The sequence below is a fragment of the Triturus cristatus genome, chromosome 8 (genome assembly GCF_964204655.1).
Source record: "Triturus cristatus chromosome 8, aTriCri1.1, whole genome shotgun sequence".
Taxonomy (NCBI): domain Eukaryota; kingdom Metazoa; phylum Chordata; class Amphibia; order Caudata; family Salamandridae; genus Triturus; species Triturus cristatus.
The window spans coordinates 1,654,899,725-1,654,913,853 of record NC_140591.1 but is presented as its reverse complement, the minus strand read 5'-3'; the positions used below and the strand labels follow the sequence as shown (position 1 = coordinate 1,654,913,853).

Genomic DNA, 14,129 nt, shown 5'->3' with positions numbered 1-14,129 from the left:
GCAGCTCAGGGTCCTCACCCTCCACAGCATCCAGCCAGCACAACCTCATCCGGCTTGGGATGCAGAGAGGTGCCGCCCACTGTTGGTGATCCTCTCTGTGCACCCCGGTCTAGTGGTGGATCATAGCATGCGATGCAGACCTCCCTATGTTGGTGCACAGATGCGCCTCTAACATTAACATCCCCAAGGGGTGCAAGGCGGTCTTCTCACACAGGTCAGCAAGGTGTCTCCATGCGATAGACCAGACTTCACCACCAGGTACGGGCGATCGCTGCGCAGCAATGTCTACCACCACAGCTCATTGACTCCACAGCTCTTTCGCATCCCACTACAGGCTCCAGACGAAGGTCCAGAGAGACATTCAGGCACAAGACGCAGGTCCAGTGAGGCATCCAGGCACCAGACACAGGTCCAGCGATGCATCCTGGCTCCAGACGTAGGTCCAGCGAGGCATCCAGGCTCCAGACGCAGTTCCAGTGATGCATCCAGGCTCCATGCACAGGTCCAGCTACGCATCCAGGCTCTCATCCTGGTCATCCTGAATGTTGGGTGCCTTGAGAGAGATGTTGATGTGTGCTGCACTTGGCCCTGGCTGCTCCATTTTGCATTTTTTCTTTTTTTTTGTCTATTTTGTTTTGGTGTTTGACTGATAGGCTGTTTTTTCCATTAGAGACAAAAAAACTCACGTCAGGCTGATTAACATGCATTTTTTGCTGCTAATGGGCCTTTCGTTGGTTTTTGCCTGAGTCCTGGAGAGATGCAACCATGGTTGTATTTCTCAAAAAGAACAAAAACCCAACCGATCCTGGGTCATACAGGCCCATAAGCTTGATGAATAGCGACACTAAGATATATTCTAAGATGCTGGCTAACCGTCTAAGTGCTTTTATTGGCAAGATCATCTCCCCTCGCCAGCATGGGTTCATCCCCGGGAGGGGCACAGCGGACCATATCCGCAGAGTCTGCACTCTGTTTGATGGGACGGCAGCTTCACGAGACCCTATGGCTTTAATCTTATTAGACGCAGAAAAAGCATTTGATAGGGTCTCGTGGGGCTTCCTCTGGGCGGCTCTAGGAAAAGTAAATATAGGGGATGTCTGTATCGGGACACTGAGAGCTCTATATCTGAACCCAACGATAAGATTGCGGATTATGGGGGAGCAGAGCGGGGCTATAAAAGTCGGACGGGGTACCAGACAAGGATGCCCATGTTCTGTGGAAATATGGATTTTTATGATCAGTTATGTCCCCTATCTTGGACCCCAACGGTTTCATGTATAAATCACAAGTACATGTATGTTCCCTCCAGTTCCAGTTATGAAGACGCAAATACATGTGCGTCCACCGTTAACATGTCCTCTTTCAGATCCGCCATGAATGGGCCGGATATTCCATTCCTAAGTACGAAAGGCCACCGGCTTTATATGGTTCACTTATGCTATTTTTCAGTCCAGGCGAGTAGGCCCTGATTCTGCCATCAAGCTTTTCATGCCTCAGAACGCTCTGAAAGCTACAGCTACGTATCCTTGGCCTTGCACACTTGGGCCTCAGCCAAAGGGGCCCTGTCACAAGGTACTGAGACAGTATTGAGCACGGTTATCTGCTTACTCTTACTGAAACCACATTCTTGCCTGGTGAAGGAGGAATGAACGCGCCCATCTGCAAGGAGGGAGCCCAGCCCTACTGTCTCTCTTTGTGAGATTGCAAAGCTCACGTCAGTAAAAAGCCCATAGCCCCCATGTAAGGCTTCTGCAGTAAATGAAGTAAATGAAGAAATAGATGCCACATCGGCTCTTGGTGATGAACAACCTATGTCACAAATCAGTCCCTGCTCCAGACATCGGATATCAGATAATACAAGATGTGCTGGTCGTCTTGACACTGAAGGCCTCACTTCCAGACTTGTTCGGTTGCATAGCAACCCTCCCCACGTCAGTCACACGTCATGCGACTGTGCACGCATCTCTGCCAAATATTTCTGCTGACATTGCAGGATTCTCCAGGTATCCACCCACACATGACAAATTACCCATTATCATCAAGTGGACGCCCACATGGACGCCCACCTTCACGCCTACTTACACGCCCACATGCTCTTATCTCATTCTCTCTTGCTCTTTTGCTTACGTACAATTGAGAAATGTATATATACTGTACTCTGTGAATAATGTTTTGAGAATATTGAGAATACTTTTGAGCCCCTTTCCAGATCCAATTTTGGTGATGGAAATATTCTCCCTTTGACTCGAGTTAATGGAATAAATCCCTTTATGAACCTGATACCACAGACTCAGCCTCTTGCTTTATGCATGATCTTATTTATATTTTAAAAGTCTGACAGCGTAATATTTTATTTACCACATAATGGCGCCCGAACAGTTTAATCTCTTTCCCCACACGCCGGAGATGAAGGTCCAGTTTTGCCCCCTTCCATAGCCGTGATGGACTTCAAGCGCGCACGTCGCGGGTCTTCCCGCCAACTCCCTCAGGCCAACGAAGGGGACAGACTGCGACCAGGCATCCATACGAGGCGGTGAGGAACGCAGATTGTCCTACCCAGAGCCCACCTGCGAGAGAGCTGTGTCCGAGGTATACAGAGGCCCACCAAGTGTCCAGAGTGTCCGAAGTTTTCGAGTCGAGTCCAGTCCGGTTCAAGTTCAGTTCAGTTTCCGAGGCCTTCCGTTTCCGAGCTACCCGGTGAGTACCATTACTGGGGAGGCGTTCTGACGTGCACATAGGTTGTGCCGGTCAAGACGGGTTTGGGTACACAAATCCGGTCTGCACTGTTTCAGCAGTGTATCTGTACTGTTTAGCAGTATATCTAGTATATAATTCAGAATCATCTAGTTAGTGTCGAGTATTATGCTAAGTGATTAGTTCCCAAATGATCATTGTTGTTTGTTAAATGTTAAATGTTAAATGTTTTAAATACGTTCTACATATTGTGGTGTGAATGACTGTTCATTATTGTTCATTATTTTGTTTAATTGTATTAAGTATGTTTAAGATTAAGTATCAGATCAGTTCTCAACATGCCGCTCTTTTCAAAATTAAGACAGATCAAAACTAGAAAAGGGGTACTCGAAGAAGCTGTTCCCATTCCACCTGGGACACTCCAGGGTACTTTATGTATCATAAGCATGGCCTAGATGCCGTATTATTTCTTGATTTATGGGTGGACTGCACCAGGGAATTACCAGAAAGTCAGAGGTGGCCCGCAGCTGGGACCTGGGATGCAGATTGCATCATGAGAGTAGAAGAAGAATTATGGAAAAAGATAGCCAGACAGTAACAGAAAGATGCCATTGAATTATGGCGTAAAGAATAGCATAGACGCACAGAGTAAGCGCTCAGAAAAGAAGAGAAAAGTAGGGAGGATTCAGACAAAGCCCGAGAATACGTGTAAGTTGAGGAAGGTATACGAGTAAAAGCAGAACAAGTAGATGGACAACGAAACACTCTTATGAAAGAGAAAATGTAGACCAGCTTGGAAGGATGCCATTGAGTTTTGGCGCAAGGAGTCACATAGTAGGTCAGAGTAAGTGTTTCACGAAGCAGAGAGGAGTAGACTGGAGTCTGGAAAAGCCAAGGAACAGATGTTACAGGAGTAATTGGAGTAGGTAAAATGAGCGCAGGCTGACAGAGAAAGAAATACTGACGTTGCTGGTATTTATCCCGTCCTTTCAGAGGACCTAGCAAGAGTGGCCCCAGTAGAAAGACCAGTTAGAGTGCCACCGCAAGTACCACGATATAATAATGATATAGTAGCCCAAAGGTTCTTGAGCCTCCCACCAAACGAACAGCGCATGGCTGGTGTTTTCATGGTCCCACATTTGTTCACGTTGTTAAAAGGGAATTGGGAGGGGTGTAGCTAGAGAAAGAGCACCACCTGTGATTTGATGACACCCCTAATGTACGAAGTGTTAACGAAAAATAATTAGTGATCCATTAAGGGTTTAGCTTGAGAAAAAAATTGTGGGTATTTCGAATTTGCAAATTGTTCAAGAATACAGGTTTGTGTTCTTGGTGGTCCAGTGAGCCAATGTGCTGGGTCAAGTCGGTAAGATTATGACCCCCTGAGTGCAAATTGTATGTAAAAATAATTTTTCAATTGGGTGAATTATTGCAGTTTTTATGGAATTGAGTAGTCTTTTTGTCTTTGACAGCTTCAGAGTGAGGAGAAGGTGGGGGCTGTGTAGAGCAGAATGTGATACAGAAATCGGAGACAGATTCTGACCTTGTAGCCAGTGTAGGTGGGGGCCGGTGAGAGGAGCAGAACAGAGGCACTGCTTAGAAAGCTTCTCTGACATCGCATCTGTGTAATGCCTGCAGGCGGAGAGCCTTGGGGGCAAGGAGTAGGAAAAACAAAAAAAGATGGCTGGCAGCCCAGGCCCAGGCCGCGCTGAGGGGCTATTTTTAACTTCTCTGATAAGACAGGGCAGCTGAGAAATGTAAGTCGAGAAAGATTCCCTTGTTCTATTCTGTGCAAAACAAGTGCCCCGAGGAAATGTCTATGGAGAAGATTTGTTTTATTTTTTAGCAAATGTTATATTGCTTCTGGCCAGAAAGTAAAATGTTGCTCTTGCTTGGAATTTTAAGGGCTATGTGCCTATATAAAAACGATTTTCAAATTCAGACATTTTTGAATTGTGGCCACAAGCTGCCACCAGTTGCATTGGATAAATGATCCAGTGGTTAAAAGTCTGTGAGGAGAGATGAGAGGTGCGTCTTCGTCTGGGACATTAGGGTACATTGTGTTGACGAAGATGCATAGCTCATTTTTATAAAAGAAAACAAACAGGTTCGTGTGTTCTTCGTTTTTGATTATTATTGCTGATTCTGTTTTTATAAAAGAAACCAAACAGGTTCGTGTGTTCTTCGTTTTTGATTATTCTTGCTGATTCTGTGTGTCAGACTTGACACGGTGATTTCAGATGGGGGTGTATAGGGCAGGTAAATCAATTATTGATTATAAGCCTGACAAATTAAGCAGGCCAGAATGTTCGCCTCTGAGCTGTAGGTACTGTAATTGCGCATCGCTGCTCATTTATATATGTTAGTGCAATTGTCTATGCTTTCTGTGCTTGGTATACTGATGGCTTGGCATATGTATTTTATATATGTTTTGTTTTTGTGTTGTATTGACCAGTCTGTTTAGCGTTTAATACCAAGTTCTACTGTGCAAGTACAGAGATAGTCGTGACGACGGCGATCTTTGCACAGCGCTTGGCTGGAACTTGTTCACAATTACTAAATTTCACAGACGTGATATTACCTTTATCATGCTGTCAAAATAGCAGACAACACGTTATCCGTGTATGTCTAATTGGTGTTGGAGATGAATGAAATAAAAGGAAAAATTATGCAAGACTAAAATATTTTTCACATGACTGCCTTTCTCTTATAGACAGGCAGCCTCGGTCATATGTTTCCAGATTGGACATTAAGGAACAATTATGATCTGTGCACTCGCATCTTAACTCTTGAAAGGCCTGTTTTAAATAAGGACTGCCACCACAGAGTGACAAATGAGGCTCGGTATTTAGGGTAATGAGAAAATATCTGACAGGATTTCCTTTTTAAAGTTTGCTTTAGTAAGCTCATTCTTGTAAGTGGTGGCCCCAAAAGTTGACTTGTTTTTAAATTAGGCTATTTATTGTATAGGTGGAAATTATTGCAAAATGACTGATTTCTTTAGCAGATAAATTATTAATTATCAACATTAACAACTGTTCTTAAACTTGGTTTTCCGAATATTTAGGTAATTTAGCATTCCTATTAGGGCCTACTAGCATTAATATTGACTTCAGGTTGGTGTAGGTTCATGTAATAGGGACATTTGCATATGAGATGTCATTTGGCCAGCTTATGAGCTAACACAATGAGGTTTGTACATTAATTTGAAGGATTTCTCGCCATTTCAAATACGCTGTGTATCTCCTATAATTTTGCTTACGCCCAGTAGCTACACACAGGGATTAATAGTGTTGACAAGACACAGGGTTTGATAGTGTTTGACAGCAGTGAAACCTGTTTCAGATTTCCTCCTGTCAAAAAGGGGGGGAAGGAGGAGAATATTGGCTTTCTGCTGGCCCCTGAGGAGGTTCGCTTCCCGCTAGCCCCTTAAGAAATTAAGCCCCTTAGAAATTAGCCCCCTTAGAAATTAAGCCAAGGAAATAGGTATGGTGTTTTCCCCTTTTTCTCATGTTTTATTGTGATCTTTCAGGGGAATTAGTCCAAGCCCCTAATACAGCTTCAACTAAAGTCCTCCCTTGGACACAAGAACACACTGTGGCATTTGAAGAATTAAAGAGAGCTTTATGTCAAGCACCAGTTTTAGCAAACCCTGATTACAACAAATCGTTTATGTTTTTTGTGACAGAGCGGGATGGAACAGCACTATCTGTCCTAACACAAGATCATGCAGGAAAACACGAGCCCTGTGCTTATTTTTCTAGTACATTAGACCCAGTAGCACAGGCTTTGCCTGCGTGCCTAAAATCAGTTGCAGCAACGGCCTTAGCCATAAGACAAAGTGACTTGATAGTGCTGGGCCACCCTCTGACAGTACAAGTACCACACGCAGTAGAGGTTCTCTTGAACCGGACACAAACACAACACCTGACTGTAGCTAGACTGACAGGCTATGAGCCAACGTTATTTCAACCACACATAGAGATCAGACGATGCAACATACTGAATCCTGCTACCCTTTTGCCCTCCAGTACAGAAAGCGTTTCACCACACGACTGTGTTGAAGTAATACATACCGTGACTAAACCAAGACAAGACTTGACAGACGTTGCACTCCCAGACCCCGACCTAACACTATAAGTTGACGGCTCATGCATGAGGACAGGGGCGGGAGAATTAGTGGCAGCATATGCAGTGACTACTGATACTGTAATAATAGAGACTAAAAGAATAGACATATTGTCAGCACAAGCAGCAGAGCTCATCGCCCTGACACAAGCGTGCATAAGAGCTAAGCACCTGAGAGTAAACATTTACACCGATTCTCTGGCGAGAAAGAGGTTTCTTGACCTCTCATGGGGCCAAGATACAGCATGGCCCCCATATTCAAGCCCTACTGGAAGCAATACATTTACCAACAGCCATAGCTATCCTAAAATGTAAAGCACATACTAGAGCCACAGATACCATTTTCCCAAGGCAATGATCTGGCAGACCGAACAGCTAAACAGACAGCTCAGACCCCACTAGACATGACAAAGTTACAGGTTCAATAAGTGTCCAAAGCCATGACAGTTAGGGATCCTTCCAAGGATGTACAAGACATACAGACACATGCTACTGTAGACGAATTAAAGAAATGATCGGAACAAGGAGGGGTACTGACTGATCAAGGTTGGATGAATAAGGGCAAATCCCCATGGTTTCTTTCTGATTCAATGGTACAAATAATCATAAATACCGCACATAGTCCTGCACACTTAGGAGAGAAAGCAATGATAGATAGCTTACAGAATATATGGTTCAACAAGCACCTGCGTGCAGCAGCGAAACAAAAGGTCAGAACATGTATGATCTGTTGCCAATTCAATCCAGGTAAAGGCATTCCGATGGAACAAGGTGGATTCCATCCACCTGACCACCCTTTTGAAGTGCTCCAAATGGATTATATCCAAATAAACAGATGTAGAGGTTACAAATATGTTCTGGTACTAATGAAGCAGGTGTCCCTTCTGTTAGGGTATACCTGGAAATTCCATTGTGTGCGACATCCTGAAGCAGCAGGCCTTGTAGAAAGACATAATCAGACATTAAAAATTTGCGCAGACAAAGGTATAGATTGGATGGTAGCCCTGCCGGTTGCCCTCTTTTACATGCGAATGGTAGCTCATTCTAGAACAGGCTTATCTCCCTATGAAGTGGTCTTTGGTAGACCACCAAATATGTGGGCACTCCAATGCCTAAAAGATTACTGATGCTGACAGATTACCTGGCTTCCTTGATGTCTGCACTACTCTCTTGTTGTTCGCAGGTTGCTGCCGCCTTCCCTGACAACACCCAGGTCAAAGAATACTCCATCGCTCCTGGATGGAAGGCGCCAAAGTCAGTGCTCTGGACCACGGGGACGGCCGTTAAAGTCAAAGTGCACCTTCACCACTCTTTTACAAAGGAAAAAGACTTTAAACTTGGATTTTGGATTTTGAACACCATTTTCTAGAGGAGACTCCCCAGAAGTTTCCACAAAGCTAAACTTTGATCTAAGAAGTCAGAACCCGTTTGATCAATTAAGTCCACTAGGTGGTGAAGCGGTTGAACATGTATTCTGGCTTGCATAAGATCTTGGACAATAATATTGATAAAAAAAGAGCAAGATGTGCATCACGATAATATGTATCAGCTTAATACTACATGCTATTTTTCCTCCTATTGCCTCACTCTTATACTCCTCCACTAATGATACCATAAAGCACACATTTAGTGATCTGCCATCCTATGAGCTATCATATCGACTTGCCTTACGCAACAATACCTTTATTCAGATGCTGCACCATTCACATCAGACTAGCAATGCTACAGACTGCTGGGTCTGTGGCCGACTCCCCCCCTATCAGAACTATAAGGGAGTTTTGCCCCTCTTTCTCTATCCGTTCACACACAATGGCTCCTGTGGAGCATGGTTTAGTTTGATTAATTCCCTAGATTCGAATTCCGCAGTTTATCAAGACAACTGGGTATGGGGAAACCTGAACTTAGTTTTGCTTAAAGTCTGCTACCCTAACAAGGAGGGACTTCCCAAAAGAACAGGAACTGATCTAAGAAATGAAGTATATGGATTAGGTAATTTTACACTTAACCTCATGATCCTGAACGTTGAATCTGAAGCTACACCAATCTTGCCCGCCATGTCCGTATTCCCAGTAAAAGGGGAATTATGTATAAGAAAGAATGGCTCCATACACATGGGCCATAGTAAATGCACCACTGTAATAAAATTCAGTGATCAAGGCAAGTCTACATTTAGAGCTTCTCGTCATTCCTACTTTATATGTGGCCAGACCGCATATATACGCCTCCCTCTAGATTGGGATGGTACCTGCTACATCGGATTCCTTTTACCACCTGTTTTCCTAGCTCCTCCTGATTATCATAGAAATACTCATTTAGTACACAATAGACAGCAGAGAGATCTCCCAATTGTCGATTACACTGAAACAGCATGGGAAAAATACACAGATTTCAATAAAGGTTTCTTTCCCTATATAGGTACAGTTACCAATAGTAAGCTGATACGTAGATTAACCAGAACCCTTGAAGCAGTAGTGAACGAAACTATTTCCGCCTTAGGCAATTTAACAGAAGAGCAGTCTGCTATGCGGATTGTTGTGCTTCAAAATAGTCTTGTCCTTGACGTTATCCTGGCCGATAGGGGCGGAGCTTGTAGGGTCATCAAATCAAGCTGTTGCATTTTTCATACCAGAAAATTCGCCATCTGTATATAAAGCCATAACTCGCCTTCATAAGATTGTAAGCCAGATACACCAGAATCCAGGCACCTGGACTTGGTCCGGTTGGTTTTGGAGTGTATTATCTACCTTTGGATGGAGGGTCCTATCCTTCCTAGGTATTGGCTTTCTCATACTATTCAGTTGCTGCTTATGCCTACAATGTGGACCAGCGATTTGTGGTCTGTGTGCCACATCGTGTATTCCACCACCAAGATTTCATTCATCCCGGAAGAAAAAAGAAGAACAAATGATGTTATATGAACAGATCAATGGATTGATGAAGATTGATATCTCTTGACGGGCAAGTAGGGGACAAGGAGGGAATGTGGAAATATGGATTTTTATGATCAGTTATGTCCCCTATCTTGGACCCCAACGGTTTCATGTATAAATCACAAGTACATGTATGTTCCCTCCAGTTCCAGTTATGAAGACGCAAATACATGTGCGTCCACCGTTAACATGTCCTCTTTCAGATCCGCCATGAATGGGCCGGATATTCCATTCCTAAGTACGAAAGGCCACCGGCTTTATATGGTTCACTTATGCTATTTTTCAGTCCAGGCGAGTAGGCCCTGATTCTGCCATCAAGCTTTTCATGCCTCAGAACGCTCTGAAAGCTACAGCTACGTATCCTTGGCCTTGCACACTTGGGCCTCAGCCAAAGGGGCCCTGTCACAAGGTACTGAGACAGTATTGAGCACGGTTATCTGCTTACTCTTACTGAAACCACATTCTTGCCTGGTGAAGGAGGAATGAACGCGCCCATCTGCAAGGAGGGAGCCCAGCCCTACTGTCTCTCTTTGTGAGATTGCAAAGCTCACGTCAGTAAAAAGCCCATAGCCCCCATGTAAGGCTTCTGCAGTAAATGAAGTAAATGAAGAAATAGATGCCACATCGGCTCTTGGTGATGAGCAACCTATGTCACAAATCAGTCCCTGCTCCAGACATCGGATATCAGATAATACAAGATGTGCTGGTCGTCTTGACACTGAAGGCCTCACTTCCAGACTTGTTCGGTTGCATAGCAACCCTCCCCACGTCAGTCACACGTCATGCGACTGTGCACGCATCTCTGCCAAATATTTCTGCTGACATTGCAGGATTCTCCAGGTATCCACCCACACATGACAAATTACCCATTATCATCAAGTGGACGCCCACATGGACGCCCACCTTCACGCCTACTTACACGCCCACATGCTCTTATCTCATTCTCTCTTGCTCTTTTGCTTACGTACAATTGAGAAATGTATATATACTGTACTCTGTGAATAATGTTTTGAGAATATTGAGAATACTTTTGAGCCCCTTTCCAGATCCAATTTTGGTGATGGAAATATTCTCCCTTTGACTCGAGTTAATGGAATAAATCCCTTTATGAACCTGATACCACAGACTCAGCCTCTTGCTTTATGCATGATCTTATTTATATTTTAAAAGTCTGACAGCGTAATATTTTATTTACCACAGTTCTCCACTACTCTTCGCATTTTACATAGATGGGTTTATAAGAAAGATAGAGGCAAATAGAAATATTATGCCGGTTGTCCTGAATGGACATGAAACGAAAATCTTAGGGTACGCAGATGACTTAGCGGTAATATCTGTGGATCCGGCGACATCTCTATTAGAGATAGAACAAGAAGCTACAGCCTATGGGGCGCTCTCAGGGTATAAATTAAATGAGAGTAAAACTCAAATAGTAGTCAATAAAAAGGTAAGGCTGGTAGATAAAAGAATAACAGAATCAGCAACCTATTTAGGGATAACGATAACCGCCGACCTTTCAAAGATAGTGGAAATGAACTTGGGACCGGTAATTAAAAAGGCTAAGCGGGATCTAGATAGATTAAACAACCTATATTTAACAACAATAGGTCGATGTAATCTAATAAAAATGATTTTCTTGCCTAAAATATTATATTTGTTCCGTACGATTCCGCTTAAATTTAACAATAACTGGTTCCGAGAAATAGAGGGGCTTACAAATCATTTTATATGGGCTAAAGGTAAAACACGGCGAGCACTGAAATTTCTGTCATTACCAAGAGAGCGAGGGGGCCTAGCGGCACCGGACTACAGGACTTACTATTGGGCAACCGTCCTACAATACATCAAGGGGCTAGTGGGGGGAAACACAGAGGATCGATGGAGAGTGGGGGAGAGCATCCCTGATATATATGAGCTATTGATCAAGAACTCTGACAAATGGCTCCTTACATTCAACGAAGGCAGTTACTATAAGAAAGTCAAGTTCAAGACTGTGGGTGCAGCAATGGCAGTATGGTCAATCGTAAGGAAGAGAACACAAATTGGGAGGACGAACTATTATAATCCCTTATTTAATAATCAGTCGTTACCAACGGTATTCCATGATCCGGTTATGAAGTGCTGGGATATGAAGGGGATAAAAACAATAGGAGACTTGGTGGGAACCACGGGACTAATAACATTCGAACAAGCATGCCAACTATATAACATAGACCGTAGGGATTTTTTAAAATATCTACAAATAAGATCGGTCCTGGCAAAGAAACAGGGAGGGGACACTAATTATAAAAGGGTAGAAATTATTGAAATCCTAAGGGCTAATAAAGGCTGTTCAATCTCACAGGTTTATGAAGAATTGACGAGATATAAGGAGGATGATTGTCGAAAAGTGATTGATAAATGGAATAATAAGTTGAATCTAACTGGCAATGAGGTTGAAAAAGCAATTAAATTATCAAACTCTGTGTTAAGAGCTGCTACTCTGCAAACTCAGCAATATAAGACCTTGTATGAGCTATATTATACACCGCATAGAATTGCTCAGTGGGGGGGAACAACGGGAGTGGTTTGTCCTAGATGCCGAGACGCACAGGCGGATACCATTCATATGTTTTCCGCTTGTCCCGCCTTGGATCTATTCAAGAACACAATAGAGCAATTCTTGAATCATGCTCTCGGGATTAAAATAAGTATAACCAATGAAGTTATGATTCTGGGAGTAACCAGGGATGGCATAAAATCATCTCATCATGAGTTCATCTATATAGCCATGATCCTATGTAGACTATGTGTGGCAGCTATGTGGAAAGACCCTAACCCGCCAACATTTCAACAATGGATGGCACGACTATTAGCAATATATGTATTAGAAAAAGCTTTGTATGACAAAAAAGGATGGAAGACACAACAGATGGGGAAACGGATATGGACACCAATTTCCGAGTGGAGAAATAGACTTGAAAACGACTGAAATAATCTATATATAGATTTGACTATGCTTCAACCCCGTTTATTTTTGTATCTGCCATTCCGCTCTCTCTGCTGTTTTTTTTTTTATTGTATAACTGGCTAAATGGAATCTGCCTAATGAAAAGTATGAATTGATTTTCTTTTGCAATGACGAATAAAAATAAAATAAAAAAAAGAGACAAAAAAACTCACGTCAGGCTGATTAACATGCATTTTTTGCCGCTAATGGGCCTTTCGTTGGTTTTTGCCGACTAACGCCGGAATTCCTATTGCCATCACGCTAATGTTAATGGCAGTTTTCACCGTTGATCCCTGAAGCTATCGCCATGCAGCGATGTCTTGTACATATGTTCTAACAAGGCGATAGTTTTCAGCGGTACACAGCAGTAAGAAAACTGCAGCTAACTAGCGTTAGTGGTAGTTTTCACCAGTCCTTGTACATATGCCCTATTGATTCTCTGACCGCTGGGGTGTGGCGTTCTGGGAGAGTATTGTGTGCCCGTCTGTTTGATGCAGGTGACTAGTTGAGGGGGCAGTGTTACAGATTTGCCTTTTTTGTTTTCCAGATTGAAGCGGTATCCTGATCCCAGTGCTTTGCAGGTAATATATTGGATGCTCTAGTTCGCATTTCACCCCCACCTGAGTTATTTAAACTGCATCATGGCTTCAATCTGAATGCTGCCCTTTCCCAGGGGCCTGTAGTCCCATATGTAATGATTAATTTTTAACCACTATACCTTGAGCCTTGGCTGTGATAACTATCGTCGCTATCCCGACTAGATGAGACCCTTCTCCCTGCCTCGCTTCTCCCATTTAAAGGATGATTTGTAAAATTTTTACTTTGCTTTACATGCGCAGCTTCTCCAGTGGGTTTCTTAGGTGAGCATCTTAAAACTCTATATACTATACAAGGGGTGTGATGGATAACCTTGCATGTACGGCAGGGACCAGTCGAGATGAGGAAATCCTCAGACGTCTTACTATCTGTCTGGTGCCAGAACCTGCCCCGCCAGTGTGACAAGAGGACAACTTGTTCCAGATGGAACAGTCTGACAGGCTTGGTTCAGCTGTCAGATTCAGCTGGAGCTGGCGTGTACCGCTGAGAGTCTGTAGCGCTTGGTGTTTATGATGCAGCCAAACTGCGGGTAATTTGTGAAGTACTTTGAGATTTTGGTGTGGTGCATGGCCACTAAGACTGGGACATGACTGCAAATTAGTGTTTAGGGGGACATTGTGTGGGTGAAATGGGGTCTCGTTCACTTGCTACATTTATTTACTGAGTCTTTTTGTTGCAGGATTCAGTCCACGGATGCTCATAAGGGGCAGAGGTAATGCACCTGTCATGATGTAGGGGTACTAGCTGGTTCAAAGTGTTGGGTGAATTTTGAGGTGCTGGACACTGAGCAG

The 14,129-nt window shown here is 43.5% G+C and overlaps 1 protein-coding gene and 1 pseudogene across 1 annotated transcript in view; one reads left to right on the top strand and one right to left on the bottom strand.

Annotated features, from left to right (window-relative positions):
- LOC146808497 (transient receptor potential cation channel subfamily M member 2-like) overlaps positions 1–14,129 on the bottom strand; it is a 1,333,691-nt gene that overhangs the window by 1,134,636 nt on the left and 184,926 nt on the right. The window lies entirely within an intron of this gene.
- On the top strand, positions 13,674–13,780 carry LOC146808499 (small nucleolar RNA SNORD22; annotated as a pseudogene).